At 42.4% G+C, this 22,297-nt stretch overlaps 1 protein-coding gene across 4 annotated transcripts in view; it reads left to right on the forward strand.

The window, feature by feature from the left end:
• Nucleotides 1-212: 212 nt before the first annotated feature.
• Nucleotides 213-22,297, forward strand: part of LOC140479158 (septin-2) — an 80,431-nt gene continuing 58,346 nt past the window's right edge. For 3 of the 4 annotated variants that reach the window (XM_072573129.1, XM_072573126.1, XM_072573130.1), the window contains exon 1: nucleotides 213-362. The gene's annotated coding sequence lies outside the window, so the exon portion shown is untranslated. Of the gene's footprint in view, nucleotides 363-16,814; nucleotides 16,834-22,297 lie in introns of those variants that run through there. The other variant, XM_072573127.1, reaches the window with a different exon arrangement.

Below are 22,297 nucleotides of genomic sequence, written 5' to 3' on the forward strand. Positions count from 1 at the left end.
GCGGGGTGGACCTGGCCCTTTAAGCGCGCCCCCTCCGGTGGGTGTGTCTGTGTCTTCGGAGATGCCCCGCCCGCGGGGCGGGGCGGGGCGGGGCGGGGCGGGGCCGGGCGGGGGGCGGGGCGGGGGGCGGGGGCGGGGGGGCGGGGGGCGGGGGGCGGGGCGGGGGGCGGGGCGGGGCGGGGGGCGGGGCGGGGCGGGCCCGGGCGGGGGGCGCGGCGTGGCGCGGCGCGCGATTTGGTTCGTTCTCACGAGATCATCGGCGTCGTCCGAGGCGGGAGCGGTCAGTTAGAGAGACTGAGACTGAGACTGAGCGGGCCTCGAGCCTGACAGACACCGACACCGCCTCCGAGAGCCGCACAAGAGTGAGTTACCGAGATCCGTTCCCCCCGCCTCCCCGGCCCTGAGAGCTGCCGGAGCGGGTAGTTTTGTTTGTAAAACCGCCTGATAAGGCTCGGGTTGGTGTGCGGGCGGGGGGAGGGTGATTGAGATGGAGCGATCGGGGCTGTGGGGAAGGTGACTGAGAGGGTGAGGCCTATCCCCCTCCCCCTCCCCCTCCCCCTCCCCCTCATCATCCCCCTCCCCCCGGTGATCCCCCCCTCCCCCCGGTGATCCCCCCTCCCCCCGGTGATCCCCCCTCCCCCCGGTCATCCCCCTCCCCCCGGTGATCCCCCTCCCCCCTCATCCCCCTCCCCTCCCCCCGGTCATCCCCCTCCCCCCGGTGATCCCCCTCCCCCCGGTGATCCCCCCCCCCCCCGGTGATCCCCCCCCTCCCCCCCGGTGATCCCCCTCCCCCCCCCCGGTGATCCCCCTCCCCCCCCCCCCGGTGATCCCCCTCCCCCCCCCCCCCGGTGATCCCCCTCCCCCCCCCCCCCCGGTGATCCCCCTCCCCCCCCCCGGTGATCCCCCTCCCCCCCCCCGGTGATCCCCCTCCCCCCCCCGGTGATCCCCCTCCCCCCCCCGGTGATCCCCCTCCCCCCGGTGATCCCCCTCCCCCCTCATCCCCCTCCCCTCCCCCCGGTCATCCCCCTCCCCCCGGTGATCCCCCTCCCCCCGGTGATCCCCCTCCCCCCTCATCCCCCTCCCCTCCCCCCGGTGATCCCCCTCCCCCTCCCCCCGGTGATCCCCCTCCCCCCTCATCCCCCTCCCCCCGGTGATCCCCCTCAGTGCTGGGACTGCAGATTGCCGGGTTTGCTGATCACTCTGGTTCGCTGCATTTCCCCTTTTTGCCTGCTGACTCCTCGCTCCTGTGAGGCACTCCGTGCAGTCTGCACTGTTCCATCCTCGGGCCGTCTGGTTTTAAATCTTCTGCCTTCTCTGTGTATTTTTTTTCAAGTTCTGACGCGGATTTGCTGAAACCGAATCGTGTGATGCAGTTGAGGGGAAATGTCTTGTCAAGGTTAAAAATCGCCAAACACCAGGTTATAGTCCAGCAGGTTTATTTGGGAGCACTAGCTTTCGGAGCGTTGCCCCTTCATCAGGTGATTGTGGAAAATAAGATTGTAAGACACGGAATTTTTGCTATAAATTCTGTAGCTTACAATCTTGAGCGTTGTTCCTCCATCAGGTAGGTGGTTGTGGAGTGTAAGATTTGAGGATACAGAATTTATAGCAAAAATTCTGTGTCTTAGAATCTTAGACTTTGCTGCCACCTCATGAAGGAGCAGCGCTCTGAAAGCTTGTGCTTCCAAACAAACCTGCTAGACTTTAACCTAGTGTGGTGTGATATTTTTAAACTTAGTCCTCCCCCAGTCCAACACCGGCACCTCCAAATTATGACTCCTTCGCCAGGTGGTTGTATCTGTCCAAAGACAGTCTTATTTTCCTTTGGCTTTTGCAGTCCCGTGGTGCTGCATACTGAACAAATCATTCAGATTGACACAAGTTTGCTGATGTTGGCTGAGTGAAACAAAAAAAAACAGCAACTGTTGGAGAAGGTCAGCAGGTCTGTCAGCATCTGCAGGAAGAAAACAGTTCAAGTGACAGTGACATATGTCAGAACTAATGAAGTGTCACTGGACTTAATGTTAACTTCAGTCCGCAGATGTGCTGAATTTTTCTGGTAATTTTGTTGTTTTGTTCCAAACATCCAAATTATTTGTATTGATACACTATCTCTCTGCTTTATCCCTTGATTTTAAAAGTTTGCCTTGAAAGTTTTTTTCTTTTGGTAATAACTGTGACGTGTGTAGCTTGTTGGTTTTGAATAGGGAAAACAAATCATGTTTCTCCATTGGTATTGTGGCTCATCTGCATCAGTGCCTGAGTGGTATTTGGTTTACTGAAGCCTGGGGAACAGTTTGCATCTGTTTCCACTGTTTCTCTGCTTGGAGTGGAGGCAACTGTGTATGTATTCCACTGATCACCTTTTCACTTAATGGAGGCAGCCGATGTAAATCTGTTGCCATATACTGCATGTGGTGGGGTGAGTTGAGTGCAGAATTCAGTTGCTCTAATGACATCACCAGTGTCAGAATATGTACATTGGAAATGCAGACAGAAGTAATGAATGTATGAACTTAAAATGGGATTTATGTTACATTTTTCACCAGCACCATATGTTGAGAGGAGGATGAGCTTGCAGGATTGGAGTTTGGGAAGGCAAATTAAGACTAGAATATGATAAATATAATATGTAGTGAATATAGTTACACAATCTCTAGTTGCTCTAACAATCTGTTAGACACTTGTCTGAGCAGTGCACAGATACATTGCAGTTAGTGTTACATTGGTACATAGTTATTTTCTAACGACTGTGATTATTCTGCGTGATTTTGTTGAATGTTTTTGGAAGGATGTGTGTTATGGAGTGAGAAGCTCAACATGAAATGTTTAAAACAACCCAAGATCTGAGATTTTTTTTGTTCAAGGCTTGTTTCACTGTTGCTGTTTTTACAGTGAGAGCAATAGAACAAGTTGGAAATGTAATGTTCCTGTGTTTAGTCCATGGGTGGTGTTGATCCTCACCGTCATCAAGCATGCTGCAAGTTGGCCAAATCTTTGTCGTGCTTGCCCTTTTATATGTTGCAAAATCTTGGCAGTTATAAACAGACTTTTTTTTAAAAAGCCTTATTTCTCTAGTCAAACCAAAGGATATTGTTGGTATGTGCAACACTAGTCCATATTAGGTACCCATTATCCCCAATGTGTTAGGACCATAAGATATCAAATCGGGGGATGTGGATGGGGTGAATAGTCAGCTCTTTTTCCAGGGTAGGGGAGTCCCAGGGTAGAGGGCAGAGATCTAAGGGGAAAGATTTAAAAAGGACCTGAGGGGTAACTTTTTCACGCAGGGGGTGTCGTGCATGTATGGAAGAGGAAGTGGTGGTGGCTGGTACAATGACAATGTTTTAAAAGGCAATGTTCTTTTGTTAACCTTAAGAGAATCCTAAACTAGGACTCCTAAGTGCCTTTGTGCTTCAGATTTCTAAAGCCTTTCCCACTTAGAAAATGCTTGTTCTTCCTTGCACACCCAGCTAGCTTGATGAAGTCCTTCTGTAGCTCCCATGCTCCCTCCACACCACAATTCCTCCATCTATCTTTGTGTCTTTAATGCCATGTACAGAACTTCCTTAAATGGACTCTATCTCAGCAATAATTCTACTCTCAGCAAAGCTTTTGTTGAATACCTGATTTTAGAGAGAGGTTGGTGGATAGTTCCCAGTGTTGCTGTTTTGGTAGAATTTAGCAAGGGCTTCTCATTTTATTTGTATTTAAATGTTGCACCCAGGTGAAGTGCAGCAAAGATGTGATATTAGTTTTTACATGTATGTTGATTACCCCCAGCTCTACCTCAACAGCCACTCCTGTCAACTCCTGCATTGTTGCCCAGTTATCTCATGTGCATTCAGCATTGAATATCAAATAAGCAAAAATTTCCAGTTAAATATTGTGAATGAAGCCATGGATTGGGGTACTTACTCAAATCTGTTCCTTGACTACTCCATCTCTTTCTGGCAACTGTCTTGGATTGAGCTGCACAGTTTATGGTATCATGTTTGATCCTGAGTTGACTTAATCTCATTTGTATGAGTTCGAAAACTGGTTATTTCCACCTCCATAATATTGCTGGATTTTACTCCTGTCTCCAGACGTGAATCCATGCCTTTGTTACCTTTCTGCCCTTCTGGTTGGCTTCCGAAATTCTGTTCTTGTTATCTTGAGTTTGCAGAAACCCCTATTGCTCATATATCAATTCACAATTGACCTACATTGATGCCTAATTGAGCAACATCTTGATTTTAAAAAAAACTCATATTTGCTTTCTAATCACTGTAAACTCACCTCTCCTGATCTCTCCTATTCACAACCCTGCGTAATGTGATCCTCTGATTCTGGTCTCTTGTGCATTACCAATCACGTAGGTGTACCATTGGTTGTATAGGCTCATGTACTGCAATTACGTCCTCAACCTCTACCCTGTTTTCCACCTGTAAGACACGTATTAAAATTTGTTTCCTTCAACCAAATTCTGGTCATCAGACCTAATTTCATTATGTGGCTCAGTTTCATTCTGTTTTATGACACTTTGTGACTTTGAACAAGCACCTTGTGATGTTTTCTTAACTCCATAACACCTTTTAATGTAAGTTATTGTTGGGCTGAATGAATGCACAGCGATCCATGTAGTTTTAGATGCCTTCATTTTAAGGCATCGTGGTGAGTGTCTTGGAGTAGAGTTGTTGGGCTCCCATTCAACCAACTCTCTCAATCTGTTGTTGTGTTGCCATTCTAAATCACCCTTTTGGGAAGTTCTGTAGATTTGCCTTGATATACCTAATTATGTCGTTTAAAAGTATGAAGGTCAGTGACTGCTTCATAGTGAACTTAGAAGGAAAAATTCAGTCTTGTTAGCTGTTCACGCTCATCAACTTTGACTCTGCAGCTCTTGTTCAATCATGTGTTTTGAATTATTTATATTTGCTAATCAGACTGTAAACGTTGCTTGGATTCCAGTAGACTATTGTCAAGGAATGTTTGAAATTTTTCAATTTCCACTTGGAGTGGTAACAGAACAGAGCAGAACAGTCATCTAATTTTCTGCATTGTTACAGGTCTATTGGTGAAGTTGTAAAAACTGTACAATTACAATTCTTATTGTATGACATGGCCCTTTCCAAGCAAAATCCTTCTGGGAAAAGGCCTCGGTAGCCACATTATGTTCTTTCTGCCATCTTTTTGCCCAGTTGCTTATCCTGTGTACATTGCTGTGCAGACACTTTTGTCATCCTCACCACTTGCCGTTCCATTTATTTTTGTCATCCACAAGCCTGATAATAGCATGTTTGTTTTTCTTGTTCGTCACCAATGTATATATTTGTTTCTTCTCTCTTATGCTCTTCCAGATGACTTTTTGGAATGTCTCCTACTGTAAAGATTGCTGAATATTATTTGTTGAACTCCTGCCTTTTTCACTTTAGCCTCTCATTTTTTCATGCTTAAAGAAACTCTTTCTGTCTGTCTTGATGCTACTTGAAAGTTCTTAATCATAGTTTGTCAGATTTTAGAACTCTTACAATTCTTAACTTCAGTAATTAACCATGTTTGGTTGTCCTGCTCCTAGAATCCTTCCTCACTGAGAGAGATTTGTTGTGAGCCATGAATGTACTTTCTTGAATGTCTGCCATTGTTCTTTAATGACTTTAGTTGCTAAATCCCGTTCCCAGTCTGTTCCAGCTAGGTCTGACCTCATTCCTTTGTAAGCTGAGCACAGTAGTTTCAAGACCTAAGTTTCTCCCCTCAAACGGAATACATGATTTGACCATGTTATGGTCACTGCTTCATAGAGGATCTTTTACTCATTTATGAAACCTGCCTCATGACATATTTCCAGGTCCAGAACAGCCCGATTGGGGTGGGATTCACAACACATTGTTCTTTGAAATTGTTCTGAACGTATTTTGTGTATTCTTCCTTGTGTCTATCTCTGCCAGTTTGGCCTTCCCAATCGACATGCAGATTAAAGTCATGCATGAGTTCATATTGTGCCTTTTTTAATGCGTGCTCATTCTCTCCTGATTTATGTTGCCATATCAAAGAATAATACAGAACAGGAACAGGCCCTCTGACCATGCGCTGATACATTTTGCCCATCTTCTCTTACAGAATCTGTATCCCTCTCTTCCCTTCCTATTCGGGTGTTCGTCCAGGTGCTTATTGAATGCTGCTATAGTGTCTGCTTCCACCACCATCTCTGGCAACACTTTGCAGGCACTCACTACTTTTTTTTGTGTAAAAAAAAACTTGCCTCACCCATTTCTTTCAACCCCCCCCAGCCCATCTCCACCTGCACTTTGAAACTGTAACCCTGAGCAATTGACTCCTCTGCCCAGGGGAAAAAAAACACATAACTTCCACTCTAACCATGCCATTTGCAATCTTATAAACTTTATCAGGTCACACACTCAACTTTACAGTGAAACAAACCCAGTCTATCCAATCTTCATAGCTAAAATCCCCCATACCAGGCAATGTCCTGGTAAATTCATCGTTTTGCCACCGTTAGGGGGGAGGGGAGGGGGGGGGGGGGGTGCTGTAGTGTCATCTGCTCTGTTTTTTTTTGCCTTCATCCAAACAGAATCTACATTTCCTTATCCAAGATCACTTCTTGCTTTCATACATATTCCATCTTGTATGAACAAATAGTGTTTTACTTTCTGCATGTCCTTTGAAAGGTCAAGATATAGTTCCCAGCCTTGATCTCCTTGTAGTGATATATTATAACGTCTCTAAGATCATGCCCATTATGTATTTGTACCTTTTTTTTATTCACTTTTTTTTCCCTGAATGCATTAATGTGATCTCTTTATCACACCACCACCACCTCCCCCCAGCCCTGTTTACTGCTGGTTTCCTATGTTTATACACTGTCACTTCCTGTCCCAATATGGTTATCCAAATAACTGCTGTATGATGCTGCCATATTCATCTGCTTTGTTAGACTACATTTCCCCTTTCCTGCACCTCCCCCCCGCGCCCAATGACTTTTGAAGTCCTCTTTGTGTTCCAAGTTATTTGATTCATGAGGACACTCATCCCAGCATAGTTCAAATGAAACATATCCAGCTGGAACAGTTTCCTCTGACAGCAGTGCTGGTGCCCCCATAGACTTAAACCTGTTAGATATTTGCTAGTGAGAGAGATAATGTGAATATAGAAATTAGTTAGAAGGGTGGTGGTATACATAAAGAAATTAGCATAGAGGAGATTGTTAGTCGTCTGTCAGGCTTATAAGTAGACAAATCTCCAGGTCCTGATAAAATGTATCCCAGGGTTGTTGAGAGGCATGAGAAGAAATGGCAGGGATGTTGGCATTTTCTCTCTGGCCACAAATGTCAGAGGATTGGAAGATATTAGAGAGTCACAAGGAATAAACCAGGAAACTGGGTTATAGGAGCAGCAGGTTTGTCGTGCAGATCTTTCATTCTGCCACAGTTGCAGTTCTGGTATCCGCACAACCGGAACAATGTGATTGTGCTGAGGGGATGCAGAGGAGGTTCATCAGAATGTTTCCTGGGATACAGCATCTGAGTTACAAAAGCTGGATAAACTGGTTGTTTCCTTTTAGAGCAGAGAATGTTAAGGGAGATCTGATAAAGATATAGAAGGTTCAAGAGCATTGGTAGATTGATTAGAAAGTAGTTTACGTTGGTTGAAAGGTTGATTAGAAGGATGCACACCTTTTAAGATTAAAGGGGGGGGGGGGAGGTTTAGAGGGGATTTGAAGAAATGCCTTTTCACCCAGAGGGTGGTAGATATCTGGACTGCACTGCTGGGGAGGGTAGTTGAAGCAGGTAACCTCAAATCTTCAAAACCGCTTGGGTAAGCATGTGAAACATCATAACATTCAAGGTTATGGGCTTCCAGTGGGAAAGTGGTTTAATGTATGTAATAGTACATTTTTGGTAGAACAGACTTGATGGGCTGCAGGGCCTCTTTTGTATTGTGATACTGGGTCAGTCAGTCTAACCTCAGTGGATGGGGAACTACTGGAAACAATTCTGAAATAGGGATTGAGCAAGAGCATTCAGCACGGTTCTGACGGGAGGTCATGTCTGACCAACTACTTGTGAATTTTTCACTGGTGGCCAGGTGTCTGTCCTTTTTTCCCTGATGTGGGCAAAGTCTCCAGTTGGAACTCTAGTTCTTGAACTCAGATCCAAAACTCCTTCAGTTTCAATGTGTTCAGTCTGGATCTCATTGTGTTCAGCAGCTTCCATTATTGTGCAGCAGCAATGTATTACTCGTTCAATCATCCCTGTCACAGTTGATTTAATTTATAATTATTCTAGATTCTGTTCTTTAATTAGTTTTCTTAAACAAACCTTGTACTTAATCAGCTATTTCTTACAGAGAAAAAGCGCTTGAAACTTAAATGCAAATTTTAAACCTACTTTTAGTTTGAGGACTAGAAATATTCACTAGTCAGCTGATTTTCATATATGACATTATGATGTAGTTCATGATCTCACTCTGCCTTTGTTTCGTCTATTATACCTTCTATCCTATCTTACAGGAGTACTTACATCTTGGAGTTAACCTTAATTAAAGCACTTCTAGCCCCCCTTGCATCAAATTGCCAGCGTAACTCATTGGCCTCTGTTTCACTCTGACAAAGTCTTCACTTTACTTCACACTTGGAGAAAATGAGGACTGCAGATGCTGGAGATCAGGGTCAAAAAGGGGGGCCCTGGAAAAGTGCACCTGGTCAGGCAGCATCCGAGAAGCAGGAGAGTCGACGTTTTGAGCATAAGTTCTTAATCAGTAATGGTAATGATGAAGAGCTTATGCTCGAAATGTGGACTTTCATGCTCCTTGGATGCTGCCTGACCGGCTGTGCTTTACCAGCACCACGCTTTTTAACTCTGCACCTCATACGCTTGTAATGCAGTGTTTAAAAAGGAAAAACAAAAGGCTTCATATGGATTTCCTCAGTCACTTCTGACTGTTGTCATCCAGCATTTCATGTGTGTTATGATCCACTGGTGTAATGACTGCTCCATCTGTGTCATACTGTATTGTCGACTGTTTACTTGTACTATGCATGACTTGAATATGTTGAGCGTCAAGTCTGCTTAACTACTTGCATGTAAAGTTTGAATTGTGTTGGTGATGCTGCTACTTGTCCAATACCTTACAGTTGTGCACTTTCATTGATCCAGCACATTGTCAAACTAATTTTGTAATTTGGTGTTTCCACAATAACTTGGTGTCAGCTGCGAATTTCATTGATTAGCATTTTAAAAAAAAGTAACCTGTTTTCTTAATCAATCTGTTCAGAGATATTGACAGTTCTGGAGTAGCTGGGACTTGAACATGAACCTCTTGGTTTAAGGGGGTATGGACACTACATCTGCACCACAAATGGGCCCCCAAACAGGTATCTTAAAAACAATTTAACGTATTTTCCCAATCAACCTGTTCAGAAATGATATGAAACACCTCCCGAGTAAGTGGAACTTGAACCCAAGGGTAAGATCTCTACCACTGTGTCACAAGAGGGCCCCACTTAGTATAGATTGACCCTGTCATTATAATTGGAAATACCTGTGGTCTGATGACTGAATCGCTGAGTCACCCGACTTAGCACTTCTCCCCTTCCCTGGACATTTGTTCTGTTTAGGTACCAGCTCTTTGTTAGCGTTTAGTGCTGACCAGCTATTAGCTTATCATAACTTTTTAGTTCTTGATGTGCAAGAGCTTGGTGACTTTATTTGTCTTTAAGAGATACCAACAATTCAGCTGAAAACCACTGTAATGATCTGCTTGGGGACTCTGCAGTCTTTTGGACTCAATATCGAGTTCAATAACTTGATAGGCGGTACGATGGCTTCGTGGTTAACACTGCTGCCTCAGCGCCAGGGACCCAGGTTCGTTCTAACCTCTGGCGACTGTCGGCGTGGAGTCTGTACATTCTCCCCATGTCTGCATGGGTTTCCTCTGGGTGCTCTGTCTTCCTCCCACAATCCAGAGATGTACAGGTTAGATGACTTGGTCATGCTAAATTGCCCAGAGTGTTCAGGAATGTGTAGGGTTGGTAGATCAGGGGTAATTATAGGGGAGTGGGTCTGGGTGGGTTACATTTTGGAGGGTCACTGTGGACTTGTTGGGCTGAATGGCCTGTTTCTACACTGTAGCGATTCTCTTTTGTTAAGAGCATTGTAATGATCCAGGCAAAACATAACTAACCAGTAAGAGGAACAGAGGGGAATCAAATCACCTTCTGTTTATAGCTAAAAGGTCTGTGCAACTTAAATATCCCGAGAGTTTCTTATGAACTACCATTTCTTTGACTTATTTTCCCGCAGTTAACTTATTTTTATCTCATTGCACACTTGCTGCAACTGCATGTTTTGCTGGTTGAGAAAGGTCGGGTTCCAATGCTTAATTTAAATAATTCTCCACTTTATAATGTGATGCATTGCCTTAATGGATAGGGATTCTATTTCTAATTTATTTATGGTCTGGTCATATTCTGATGTGTGTTCCCATTGTAGTGACTACTACTATTGATTGAGGTTGGACTGTTGAAACAGTCAGTTTATCTCAAAATCTGGACTGGTGTTCATCCTGTGTTGCCTAATCCAGCTGTCTTGCTAACTAGATAAGAGTGTATCTGGAGTATTTGACTGGATGGTGAAGTTATCGCAGTTTTTTCTTAAGAAATCCACTATAAATTGACTTTTTTTTTTGTGTGGAGCCCAACTGAATCTCTCATGGAGTGCGATAATTCAAACAGCCTGAGTTTAATTGCTGATTAAACCCCAATGATCATTTACCTACCATAAACCCTAATTTTTAAAGAATTTTTTTTGCATCAATTTTTTAGCATTATATTAGCTTTCACTGTGTTGTACTTGGGACAGTGCCAGGTTGGTTTAGGGGAACAAAAAGTGAACAATTTTAAAATTGAAGTGCACAAAGCTGGGAAAGGAGTGCCGAACTGGCTCCTGCAAATTGAGGGCTCTTTTCAATCAACATTTGAAGAATATGGGCGTACTTCAAGTCTTTTGTTATACTATGAAGGTAGACACCCAAGTTAACTATGCCTGCGTATTTGTGACACAGTAAAATTAAAATATTCAGTGATCCTGAATTGATTCCAATATTTCCCTCTCAGACTGTTTGAATAACCAGTCCCATACTTTGTCAATCAGTCTCTAGGTTTATAGCTTTAACAAAAGGTTTAGCAATGTACTAATAGTACAGTGGCTTTAGCAGAGCAAAGTTCAACAACAATATAATTGAATGAGTGTTTGTGATTTCAACCCAAACTCCATGGAATGTACCCACCCGCCGCCAAAAGGTACTTCTACAGTGCACAAACTTGGTTGGAAAGTATTGTCGGCTTGGATTTTGGTCATCAAGTCCTGAATGAGACTTAACCCTTGGGTTTTTAGCAAATGTTTCTTCTCAAGCCATTGCTAACACTCTGGGCCATAGGGTATTATTGCTGTGATTCTATGCAAGCTAAAATTAGCATCGTCTGCAGAGTTTTTGTCTCACAACTTTGTTCATATTTCACTGCAGTTTGAAATGAATGCACGTGCATACGAGGGAAGGGAAGGTTTCCATGAAGCCTTTGTTCTTCCCAGATGTAAATCATAATTACTTCAAAGTAACCAGTTGTATGGAAAGTACAGGACTATACTGTAGAATGTCACAATGAGACAGAAGTGCCCCTCCTGCCGTATTCCTTGCTTGGTATATGGTTTGAAGTTTTTTTATTTACTGCCTTTGGGTGATCACTCTTCATAGGTGGGTCTTAAGAACAGTGGGTAGAGTTGAGAACGATGTTCGAGCATGATTGGATGAAGGATTGCTTGTTCCCAAATCGGGGGCAAGGTGAAACCTGGATACTTCTAGCCTTACTGTTGCAGATTGTCACTGGACCCATAGGGAAGTGATTGGGTACCTTGCTGAGATACTTGTATCATCGATAATAGTGGTGAGGTGCCAGAAGACTGGAGGTTGGCTAACGTGCCACTATTTAAGAAAGGTGGTTTTAAAAACAAGCCAGGGAACTATAGACCGGTGAGCCTGACATTGATGTTGGGCAATTTGTTGGAGGGAATTCTGATAGACAGGTTGTACATGTATTTGGAAAAGCAAGGACTGATTACGGATAGTCAACATGGCTTTGTGCGTGGAAAATCATATCTGACTTGGTTGAGTTCTTTGAAGAAGTAGCGAAGAGGATTGATGAGGGCAGAACAGACATGATCTGTGTAGACTTCAGTAAGGCATTCAACAAGGTTCCTCATGATAGACTGGTTAGCAAGATTAGATCATGTGGAATACAGGGAGAAGTAGCCACTTGGATACAGAACTGGTTCAAAGATAAAAGACAGAGGGTGGTGGTGGAGGGTTGCTTTTCAGACTGGAGGCCTGTGACCAGTGGTGTGCCACAAGGATCTGTGCTGGATTTTTGTTATTTATATAAATTATTTGGATGAGGACATAGGTGGTATAGATGGTAAGTTTGCAGACGACCCCAAAATTGGAGATGTAGTGGACAGTGAAGAAGGTTACCTCAGATTACAATGGGATCTTGATCAGATGGGCCAATGGAACAAGGAGTGGCAGATGGGGTTTAATTTAGATTAATATGAGATGCTGCATTTTGGAAAGGCAAATCTTAGCAGGACCTATACACTTAATGGTAAGGTCCTGGGGAGTGTTGCTGAACAAAGAGACCTTGGAGAGCAGGTTCATAGCTCCTTGAAAGTGGAGTCAGTGGTAGATAGGATAGTGAAGAAGGCGTTTGGTATGCTTTCCTTTATTGGTCAGAGTATTGAGTACAGGAGTTGGGAGGCCATGTTGCGGCTGTACAGGACATTGGTTAGGCCTCTGTTGGAATATTACGTGCAGCTCTGGTCGTCTTCCTATAGGAAGGTTGTTGTGAAACTCGAATGGGTTCAGAAAAGATTTACAAAGATGTTGCCAGAATTGGAGGATTGAGCTATCTGGAGAAGCTGAGTAAAGTGGGGCTGTTTTCCCTGGAGTGTCAGTGGCTTGTGGAGGTTTACAAAATCATGAGGTCATGCATAGGGTAAATAGACAAAGTCTTTTCCCTGGGGTCGGGGAGTCCCGAACTAGAGGTCCAGAGTAAGGGGAAAAAGATATATAAGGGACAACTTTTTCACATAGAGGGTGGCGCATGTATACAATGAACTGCCAGACGAAGTGGTGGAGGATGATGTAATTACAGCATTTGAAAGGCAGCTGGATAAGTATATGAATAGGAAGGGTTTCGAGGGATATGGGCAAAATGCTGGCAAATGGGACTAGATTAGTTTCGGATATCTGGTGGGCATGGACTAGTTTGACCGAAGGGTCTGTATTCATGCTGTACACCTTAATGACTTTATCTCAATTAATTTCATTGATTCCATTCATGATTTCAAACTTGTACATACTTAGATCTGCTCTTCGCACAAGCCCATGTTAGTCAGTCAACTTAATTCTTGAGGCTTCTTGTTCAACACTTGATCATTCTAAGACTGTAAGAGAGGAGCATAATTTGACCCATTGAGTCTGTTCCACCATTTGATCATGGTTGATATATTTTTCAACACCATTTTGCCTTCCCTTCTTTCATAATCCTTTATCCCCTGTCTAACCAAATCAAAGCTATCTGTTTTACATAAACTCAATGACTTTTCCACAACCCCATGAAGCAGTGAGTTCCATTGATCCACTATCTTCTAACTGAAGACATTCCTCCTCCTCCTCCTCTGTTCTGAAGGGTTGTCCCTTCACTCTCTGAGGCTATCTCCCTGGGACCTAGTCTCTTCTTGTGGAAACGTCATCTCCATGTCCTGGCCCCTCAGTGTTCCACAAGTTTGAATGAGATTCCCTCTTCATTCCATCGTGGCCTTGTCCCCACCCTCCATCCTTTTAAACTCCACTGACTACATACTGGCAGTCCTCAGCCATTCCTCATATGACACATCATTCTTGTAAATCCTTTTAGGACTTTATCCAAGGCCAATGTGTATAGGGTATGAGCAGGTAGGGAAATAATTAAGTTTTGAGAAACAAGAGGTTGAGCTAAGTATGGCTTTCCCCATTTAGAAAATAGTCTGTTTCTATTCTTCCGATCAAAACTCATAAGCTCTTGCTTTCTCACATCGTATTCTGTCAGCCACTTCTTTGCCCACTCTAACCCTAGCCTGTCCAATTTCCAGAAATTTGAGCTAGATTGTCATGCCTCCCCTGTTGCTGGGTCGAAATCCTGCTGGATAAGATGACAGCAGATGGACTGCCGGTCCTGATACAGTTAGGTAGTTAGGAATAGGTTGTAGTGTTGGCATAGTCAGTGACATTCACATCCGATTAATTTTAAAATAAACCTAGGGTTATAAGTAACTCTGCTCTTGTCAGTAAATATTAAGTCCAATTCATCTAATGCCTGCTGTAACATTTAAAAACTTTTGAGAATGTAACTGCTTCTGGTCAGGCCAGTTTTCATGGATCTGGAGAAGGAGGTGATGATGGTACTGGGCCAATCTGTAGTGGTGTTATGAAGGGAGTTGCAGGATTTTGCCCTCGTGAACACAGCACGAATCACCTTTTTTATATCTATATGCCTTTGTTTATTTTGCACAGTAAATGCTTTATACAGGCCAGACACAGCAGCATTTACAAATACAGAACTTGGTGCTGGGCAACTACGCTTTGCACGAATGTCTCGACCAGGAATCTGTCAGTTCATTGTTCGTAGTATTGGATTTAGTCAGTCTGAAAAGTAGTCAGTAGAATGTGTGATTGAGTTGTGTGGTTAGTGATAAGTTCAGTTTCTTTCATGAGCCAAGGTTGAGAGTTGGGTTTTGTGTTGAAAGCAAACGACAGGGTCACTTGAACTTGTGTTCAGCCAGCTTATTTGTTTTGCTGCTGCTTCTTTGTATATAAGCAACTGGGGAAATCTCCAGTTCCTCATGGCCTTACAACAAAATTTTGTGAAATATTCCTTCTGCAAGGCTTACTGACTTCATTTTTTTTTTGTGTATCCTATAATCTTGACTTGATAAAATTGTAATAATTTCTTCTTCCTGACCCCCTTACCCTCACTTTCCCCTTCTGAAAGTACAACCTATTGCAACATGTTCTTATGCTCTTGGGATTCACTGCATTTCCAAGCTCCATATCTGTTTTCTGAACTGTGGTACCTAGACCACCACTGTTGAATTGGATGTACTATTCTGGCTGAGATCTCGTTACATAATGACATTTTAAAATTTTGCTACTTTCTAGACTTTCTAGACAATTGTTGTGTAATTTGCCAACTTGGATTCAATTAATATAGTATTACCCTTGAACATCAGATCTTACATCCTGGCAGTTGGATACTTCCCTTATTTCCTACCAGCTCCTGTCAACACCTCAGGAATTTATCTGGATTAGTCAAATGTTTCATAACTCTATGCTGGTCTCTTTGATTTTGTCCAAATGCTCAGTCACATAGAGTCACAGAGATATACAGCACAGAAATAGACCCTTTGGTCTAACTCGTCCATGCCAACCAGATATCCCAACCTAATCTAGTCCCACCTGCCAGCACCCAGCCCATATCCCTCCAAACCCTTCCTATTTATATATGCATCCAAATGCCTTTTAATGCTTTAATTATATCAGCTTCCACCACTTCTTCCTCTGGCAGCTTACTCAATACACGCACTGCCCTCTGTGTGAAAAGATGCACCTTAGGTCCCTTTTATCCATTGCCCCCCGGACCCAAAACCACCCCAGGGAGAAGGTCTTGTCTATTTATCCTATCCATGCCCTCATGATTTTATAAACTTGTATAAGGTCACCCCTCAGCCTCTGACACTCCAGGGAAAACCGCTCTAGCGTATCCAACCTCTCCCTATAGCTCAGATCCTCCAACCCTGGCAACATCCTTGTCAATCTTTTCTGAACCCTTTCAGGTTTCACAATATCTTTCCGATAGGCAGGAGACCAGAATTGCATGCAATATTCCACAAGTGGCCTAACCAATGTCCTGTACAGCCGCGACATGACCTCCCAGCTCCTGTACTCAATACTCTGACCAATAATGTTTCCTACGGATAAGTTCCACACATCTAAGATGAAACTGACTGTCAGATCTTAGTTTCCTAGTTTCTCCCTTCTTCCTTCCTGCATTAAATGATGGATTGGCATTTTAAGTCCAGAGGTGTAATTTTTGATTATATGAAACCCTTGGAAATAATTTCTTTTACTCTTGATTCCTGAGGGTGACAACCATTGGATATGGAGATTTTATCCCATTGTATCCCATTGTATCCCATTGTATCCCATTGTATCCCATTGTATCCCATTGTATCCCATTGTATCCCATTGTATCCCATTGTGTTCTCCATTAAATTCAGTAAATTCCTCAGCTTCAATTATTTTCAGATTCCCTTGCAAGTTCAAATGTCTTTTTCTCTATTGTGAAAATGGATGCAGTATGAACTTAACAGGTCTGCAATTATTACCCCTTTTATAGTTCTCACGTATATTGTCTTTCATTGGTCCACCAACATACTCTTTGTGTAACTTAATGAATCTCACAGAAGTTTTTCTATTTCAATGTTTTGTTCTGTCCTTGTATTGCTTCATGATTTCCTTTTGCTTTGTTGGATTTCCATATTTCCTTGCATTTGTGTAAGCCACGCTTAAATGTCTGCTTTGATATTGTCTCTGGTCTGGTTTATTATTCACAGTTGCTTAAATGCTCACTCTTTTTTTTTTCCCCCTTAGAAGGGATGAGTGCTAATGCCATACCAAATTTACCCCTCAGATGAATGCTTCATAAAGAAAATCAGATGACACTATGTTGAACAAAAGCAGGCGAGTTTTTCCAGGTGTCTTGATGAATATTTATCCCTCGATCAGTATCAGAAACACGTTTGTGCAATCATTATTGTCACCACCTCTGGATGTTGGTAGGGGTCATGTTTTTGTCCTGTCTGTTCGCTTATTTGTCAGTAAACAATACATCTCAATCTTATGGACGCATGTCACTGAGACTTGGTGCACAGGATATAGCCCGATGAAGGGCAGATCAGCTTTTGGTGATGGTGTGGATCTGGATGCCAGAAAATTTTTTGAATGATCTGTTAACATAGTCAGTTTTTCTACAATGCAATGGTTGTGTTCTTGTACAACTCTGCATTAGAGAAAAATTGTGCTTTAGAAACCGCACTTCAAGTGTTGGTACTGTTGTTCAAGTACCTATTTGAAACAGCTGAGGTAATGTCTAATGGACTCTGATCTCTGGGACAAACCAAGAGTATACTCAGTGGTAGTCCAGAATATAAAACTCTTACAGACAGTTTAGTTTAAATGATTACCTTTATTTACCAATGGCATCCATGTTACATGATAACATAAATAACTACAAGGCAGGCTTGAGCTAAGGTTCTACAACCTTCAGCAGAGTAGTGGCGTCAGCTTTTATCCCTAAGAGCTCTCTCACGCTACTCCCATTATTGCTGCAAACAAGCTGTCTTTATATGGAATTTGGTATCAAAATTGCAGAAATGGCACTTGTCCTTAATCAATAAGCAGCAATAAAATAGCAAAAGTTTGTAGAGAAGTAAAACTGATTGCTAGATCGGAGTACACTTGACTAATTAAGCTACATGGACATCAAAGCGGTAACCCTGGATCAAGCCAGACCAGACGGTCAGTTGTTTTGGTTCGTGCATCATAACAAAAGATGACTCTAAGTTATGCGGAAAAGGTCATGAGGTAATCTTGCTCACATAATCTTTCCAGTATCATTATCCTACAAAATGGCTTTTTCTTTTAGAATCATAATTCCCAGAATGCAAATTAAATTCATAACATTCCTGGATCTCTGGATCCAGGGAACAATGCACAAACATTCAATCCATGACAAGCCAGTTTTCATTCCTATCAGACCACAAAGGGTTATTTTTCCACCAGCTTTCGTCATATCTCTGTTTCTGTCTCTGTCCCTTCAGTCAGTGAATGTAATTTACAGAAGAAAGTTTTCTTTCTCTAGCATTTTACTATGCCACTTTCAGCCTTTGTGTTTTCCTAGCCTGTAAGGGTAATGAGACATTCCCATTTCTAGGACAGTCAGAATGAGAGAGCTGAGCTTCATAAATTCAAATCTGTTCAGTCTGGTGTACATGAAATGTATCAGGGTTGTTCTATTATGTGCATATTCCACTCAGCTTATTAAATTAAAAGTTCTTTTCCTGTTGAGTATGTGTTTTGTGAAGAGTCTTTGAGATAATCCAGCAAGTTAGTTATCCAAACTCCTATTGTGAAATGTACGCCTCTGGCGTGAGAAGGAAGTACTGTCACACATTCCACAAGTGAATAAATGTTAACACCTTATTTACACCGATCCATTGACACTGAGAAGAGATGTCCCCAATTCTCCTGAACAAGCACTTTCCCGCGTTTTCTGCAGCAGATGTGTCACATGCAAGGCTATGTGCATTCTCACTGTAATCGTGTTACAACCAACACATGTTTTAAAAGTTCGCACTTTGCAAATAGCATTCCCAATTCGTCAGTTCTTTGCATTGAAATGTGCATTTCCTGCAAACAAACATAGCAGAACAACTTTTAATTGGTAGATGGGCTAAATCAACTTTTGTGCTGTTTTTCTGGAGTGGTGTGCTGGAAATCAAGCCCTGCCTAATTCCAAGTTCAAGGTTTTTAAAAAGTAGGCAAGATTTCCCAATTTCTCTACTAAAATAAAACTAAGAACTGCTGATGGTGGAGATCTGAAATAAACAAAAACAGAAATCGCTAAGATGATTCTTTTGGCTTGGCAGGATTTGCTGCTGCTTGGTTCTGCTTGTCTTGAGTATTTTCACTTCCTTGCAGGGAATCCATTCCAATCAGTTCAAAAATTTAAGTCTCTGATATATTGATTTTTAAAGGAACAGTTTACAGCAACTATTTGGAAAATAAACTGACTTTCTTCAGGCTTTAATTGTTTATTTTCCCAAAGAACAGAGGAAGACAGATCCTTCTTTTCCAGAGGTCTGAAGGCTTCTGCCTTATTGTTTGCACCCACAACTGTTTAGATAACTTGGAATCGATCCTATCAGTGTTGGCAGACAGAGGGCCTTTGTCATCAACAATCACTAAGTAGTTTGGAGACTGATTGACAATTGTGGGTGGCTGAATCTCTGTTTGTTCACTAAATTACTGAATTATGGGTTTGAACATTTGGATATTATTTTGTATGACTTCTCTTGGAATTGTATGGAGGACTTGTCTGTTGTTTGGAATCTGAATTCTTCCCTGAATTCATTTTCCTTTCAGTTTCAGCCTTACAAACCTTTTTTTCGTTTTGACCGTTGCGTTTTTCTATTATTTTGGTCTGCCATTAGTAGCTGTCTTAAGATGTAGATATCTCTATTCTAAAGTTCTAGAATTACCCACCTAAAGCCCTCCAACCACTTTTGTTTCTTTGTCTCTCCCTCAATTCATCTCCTTTTCCCCTTTCCCAAAAAAAGCAACAGAAATATTGAAAATTTTTTGAAATATTTGATCAAACTTTGGTCTCTGATCCAAAGTCCCCTTATGGTGCTTGGATCTTCTTTCATCATTCATGGGATGAGGTTGTTGCTGCCTAGGCAGCATTTAATACCCTTTGCTGTAATTGCAGCGAAGAGGGCAGTTAAGAGTCACCCTATGGGTCTGGAATCAGTGCAGGCCAGACCAGGTCCGGATGGCATTTCCTTCCCTGAAGGACATGAGTGAACCAGATGGGTTTTTTTTTAACATCAATTCATGGTCATTGTTACACTCTTAATTCCAGATACGTATTGAATTCAAATTCCAGCAACTGCTGTGGTGGAATTCCAACCCCAGGTCCTCAGAATATTGCCTTGGTTTCTGGGTTAACAGTCTAGTGATAATATCACTCTACCTGATGAAGGGCTTTACCCAAAATGTCGACTCTTCTCCTTGGATGCTGCCTGACGTGCTGTGCTTTTCTAGCGCCACTTTTTTTTGACTCTGATCTCCAGCATCTGCAGTCCTCACTTTCTTCCCTCCTTATTGGTCGGTTATACTCCTGGAAAAAACATCTGAGGTTATTGTATTATCTTGTTTAGCTTCAGAAAATGGTACGAACTTCAGTATTTCATTACCTCTAATTTGTGCATGTGCTTTGAGCCAGTAATACTTCTGCCTTTGCTTTGGCTTAGTTTCAAATGCTTTCTGGAAACTTTGAAGCTGAACCTTCTCTAGAACTGAAGCTGATCGTCAAAGCAGTGTGCTTTCCCGCAATTGTGCATACAAATGCTGAAGGCCTGCCCAAACTTAGGTCTTTATTACGTGCAGTAGTTTGTTATTGTACTTCATTTGGGTTTTCATTTTATAATAAACTGGTTTTAAAAGTTTCCTGAAAAATTGACTTGGATCATTGATTTTAAAACTTTCTCCATTCTCTAGGTTTGGAAAGGAATTTATTGATCATCTTGGTCCCACTAACCTTGTTCTTTGTTTAAAAAAAATTGCACTCAAATGTGGCAATAGTTTGTAAATCTTTAATGAGGGATTTATGTTGACCAATGACAGCTGTGTACATAGCAGTGTCTCAAAGTTGTGGTTAGTCTGCTATGTGATGTGAAACGTATGGTATTTTCTCTGCCTTTTCTGGAAATATTCAGAAGAAGCAGGAAGTCATAGACGTGGGCCATGGTTAATGCTCTTCATTCCTATTTTTTGAGTGCCTATTTTTAGTGACTTGCACTCCCAGTTTGAAGTCAGAGTATTATAAATTACTTAACCCAATTTCCAGTAGTTAATTTCAAAATAGCATGAATTGTGGCATATTTGTTCGGGTAAGTATTCTTACATTTTGTATGTACAATCACTTGATATTAGTTTAGATGTTGAGTGATGTGCAAATTGAGCTTGTAACTGGCAGGATAGATATACACACTTAATTTCTAAAAGGCATCTGATAAGATTCCGTAGGGAAGGTTAGAGATGATAAAAGCTGTAGAATCAGGATCGTAGATTAGCATGGCTGGAGCATTTGGTTAATGGATAGAAAACAAAGTAGAAGTTTCTGTGATTAGGAATGCTGAAAAGGCCAGCCTCTGCTATTTACAGTTGAGAAAACAGGTAGCCTTGCACATCTGCTAAGGAGATGTTGGAAAGCAGTTGACCACTGGGGGTTGGTGGGGTAGTCCATTTGTTCAGATGATTTAAGGACATCTGTTCTTCGTGTCAATGGATTGGTGTAAATAAGGTGATAACATTTATTTACTTGTGGAATGTGTGGCAGTCCTTCCTCCTTACCTCAGGGGCTGGAGGCATGCATATGTCACAGTTGGATGTTGGATAACGGGGCCAGTCAAAGACAGAAGTGGGAAGTTGTGTGTGGACCCTATGGAGATCAGAGAGGTGCTAAACGAATTTCTCATCAGTTTTCACTCGGGAAAAGGAGAATATGGTCAAGGAGGAGAATGAGATATGAGGTCCTTAGACTAGAAAGGATCGAGGTTAGTAAGGAGGTGGTGTTAAAAATTCTAGGAGGAGTGAAAGTAGACCAGTCCCCTGGGCTGGGTGGGATTTATTTGAGCATTCCCGAGGAAGCTAGGGAGAAGATGGCGGAGCCTTTAGCTTTGATCTTTGAGTCATCATTATCTACAGGTTTAATACCAGAGGACTGAAGGATTGCAAATTTCAAGAAGGGCAGTAGAGCTGACCCAGGTAATTATAGACAAGTGAGCCTTACATCTGTTGAAAGAAAAGTTTTGGAAAGGATTATAAGGATTTATAATCATCTAGCAAGCAACACTTTGATTTCAGATCGTCAACATGGTTTCATCAAGGGCAAGTAATGTCTCACAAACCTCAGTTTTTTGAGAAGGTGACCAAGCATGTGGATGAGTGTAGGGCAATTGACGTGGTGTACGTGGACTTCAGGAAAGCCTTTGATAAGGTTCCACATGGGAGGCTGATGGAGAGGCATGGGATTGAGGGTGATTTAGCTGTTTGGATTAGAAATTGGCTTTCTGGAAGATGGCAGCGTGTGGTGGTTGATGGAAAATATTTAGCCTGGAGTCCGGTTGCTAGTGGTGTGCCACAGGGATCTGTTTTGGGACCACTGCTGTTTGCCTGTATCCAAGTCATTCATAAAAATGACAAAGGTGGATGAGTTAGTAAGTTTGCAGATGATATTAAAGTCTGTGGAGTAGTGGACAGTGGAAGAATGTTGCACATTGTCAGGGGACTTGGATAAGTTGCAGAATTGCACTGAGAGGTGGAAATGGAGTTCAATGCAGCTAAATATGAGGTGATTCAC

This window comes from Chiloscyllium punctatum, chromosome 6, assembly GCF_047496795.1.
Source record: "Chiloscyllium punctatum isolate Juve2018m chromosome 6, sChiPun1.3, whole genome shotgun sequence".
Classification (NCBI taxonomy): Eukaryota; Metazoa; Chordata; class Chondrichthyes; order Orectolobiformes; family Hemiscylliidae; genus Chiloscyllium; species Chiloscyllium punctatum.